General features: G+C 37.8%; 1 long non-coding RNA gene across 2 annotated transcripts; it reads left to right on the top strand.

Moving 5' to 3' along the window:
• Window positions 1-698: 698 nt before the first annotated feature.
• Window positions 699-2,290, top strand: LOC121254116. 2 transcript variants are annotated; one of them, XR_005938578.1, is made up of 2 exons: window positions 699-815; window positions 2,050-2,290. It is a non-coding gene; the product is annotated as an uncharacterized LOC121254116 (long non-coding RNA). The 2 variants fall into 2 exon arrangements; XR_005938579.1 differs by having other exon boundaries at window positions 781-1,940.
• The last annotated feature ends 327 nt before the right edge of the window (window positions 2,291-2,617 follow it).

The raw sequence follows: 2,617 nt of genomic DNA, 5'->3' as shown, positions 1-2,617 counted from the left end.
AGACTGCCGTTTCAACGCCATCACCTCAGTTTCCAGTGTTTTAAATTGGGATTCCGTGGACTTCCTCAATCCATTCAAGCCATCCTGCAACTGGTTCATTCTAGTGCCTTCTGTCATGGAAAATGAAGCTGCGAAGGATAAGCTGGCTCTAGATACCACTGTTACACGCCCACTGGTGAAAGGAATAACTCACTCCGAGGGTGAGAGCCTCCAAGGAAATGAAAAGGAAATATTCTTGTATTGATTTTCGATGGAACGGAATACACTACTGATGGGTAGCTATATGCTCCCAGACTTGTAACAAATTGTAACAAACTACAATAGAAAAGCTAAAGTTACCATTACTATTAGGAAGTAAAATGACGGACCACTTATCGCAGGCGACGTTCCCTTAAAGGGTCACAATAGACTATGGGCCAAGCCCTTATATGCATTCAGAACATATGGCCCAACCCTCTTATTATTCTTAACCCACCTTGCCCACGGTCCACGAGCCCAAAGCCCATGAGCCCAGGACACCTACGGATCCCTAAATTCTCTTCCGGATCCTTCTCGATCATTCTTCGTCCCCTCAGTTGCTTCCCATGATTGTTGTTGGTTCCCTGGTTACCGCCTCTAGCCATGACTTGTTGCATACCTTCATCTCTCCTCCCCAAAATCCCATCTTCGCACGCCATTTTCGCCGCTTGTGGGTGCTTCTCTATCGTTCCTCCCTCCGCTGCAAATTGGTCTGTCTCTTACACTCCTTCCCGACGGCCACCTCCTAAGCGTCAAATCCTGAAGGTCGTCGGCTGCACTCCTTTGCGTCGTATCTGGTAGGTGCTTTCATTTCCCCACTAGTTTGTTCTTGTATGGTTTTGAGCTTTCATGGTACCGGTTTTACTAAGAATCTCCCCGGCCCAAGCTGTGAATATTTCTTTAACCTTTTCTTACAAAAAAAATTGGCCTTGCTCCGGCTAGAAATTTATTTAATTAAAAAAATAGTTTAAAAGCAAATGCTTTTGTTTTCAATGAATTATCAAGGGAAATCAAAGTAGTATCCTATTGATATATATCCAGTTGATAAGGAAGGCTGATGGCAAAGTTTCAGTGCATTTTGCTTTCGATACCCAATTTATTTTATTCTTGGAGATGCAGCGTTTATTTAGCTTTTTATCGAACAGATTTGGTTGATTTATACCTTTGTTTTCGTTTTATTTCTGTCCTTTTCGTCATATATGCCCTCTCTTGCCCAAGTTTTATGCCCATTTCTTCGACTTCGTATGTGATCTGATCTATGCTCATTTAGCTCGATAGATGATCGTGGCTGAAGATGCAATGTAGAGGCCTGCCTCAAACAATTTGCTGAAAATCTGTTGTTTTCATTTAGTCTAGTTTTCTTAAATTTGACCTGCGTTTTTTTATTTTCTGTCACCAAGCAGCCATTAGTTTGGTTGCTTGTGGTTTTTCTTTTTCTAGGTTTTAAATAATTTGGTTGATTTGAAACTATTTAATTTTCCATTGTCAGCATCTGTAATGTTCATTAGGTCGATCATTTCACGAGTTCAATATGTTATATTTTTGCATATGGGTTATATTTAAGTAAATTGATATAGTCTGTGATTTGCTTTACAAATTCAAATGGATATATATAATGTGCAGAAATCTCCATCAATGTATTTACTATTGTCCTTAACAACAAAAACAAAAGGTAAATATGCTGCAGTGATATACCATTCTCTTTTATCACCCAAGTTGGAGATAGCGAGTGGTGGGTTCAGTTCTTGTTGGCATGCAGTAATCTTATTAGGATGCAGAATAAGAGTTTTGAGTTCCTTATTCTAGTTACTACAATGTATAAATGATGGAGAATTCATCAACCCAGGTATTCATAGATGCAATTTGGGGTGGATGGAACACAGCTGGAGCTGTAGTTGGGGATTTTGGTTTTGTTATCATTGGTATGTATCCTTAGAAATGTACTTAAAATGTATAAAGTTGTTCATTTAAGTTTGTAGTTGATTTATGTGGTCATCCAATTTTACTAATTGCAATATCTTAACCCTACAGATTAAGGTACAAGTATTGATGAAATTACAAGTACAGCAACCAAGAGCCGAGCAAAGCATTCGAGGATATAGAACTATTAATTTATGTAAAAATCCTTCGCGGGCTATAAAAAAATATTTATTGGTTTTCCCATGCAGTGTGTGGTTTGGACTTTACATTTGTTTCATGGGTTGTAAAAAATATTTGTGAGTTCATTTTAACAGATGTTGGTGTGATTTTATATTAGTATCAGGTTGATAGATGTGGATGTGCTTCTGAACTTGATATAATGAAAGGAGCCCACATTGATAGCTGCACTTTATATATGGTATAAATTGTTTGAGTCCACAACAATTGAAACTATAGCAAACCAGCTTGCATTTATTAATGTGACCAAAAAAAAAAAAGAAAAAAAAAACAAATAAAACCCAGTCCTAATCCATCTAATTGAAACTATAGCAATTCACATGTGAGTCCCCAACAATGCAATAGTCCAATTCCCAAATAAGATAAAACTTCACAACTTGTGTTCATTACACAATAGCTTTCAGATATACCAAGGCTCGCCATTTCCTAGTTACTCATTCAA

This window comes from Juglans microcarpa x Juglans regia, chromosome 3D (genome assembly GCF_004785595.1).
Source record: "Juglans microcarpa x Juglans regia isolate MS1-56 chromosome 3D, Jm3101_v1.0, whole genome shotgun sequence".
Lineage (NCBI taxonomy): Eukaryota > Viridiplantae > Streptophyta > Magnoliopsida > Fagales > Juglandaceae > Juglans > Juglans microcarpa x Juglans regia.
Note: the sequence above shows the minus strand (reverse complement) of the source record. Positions and strands in the feature narration are given on the sequence as shown.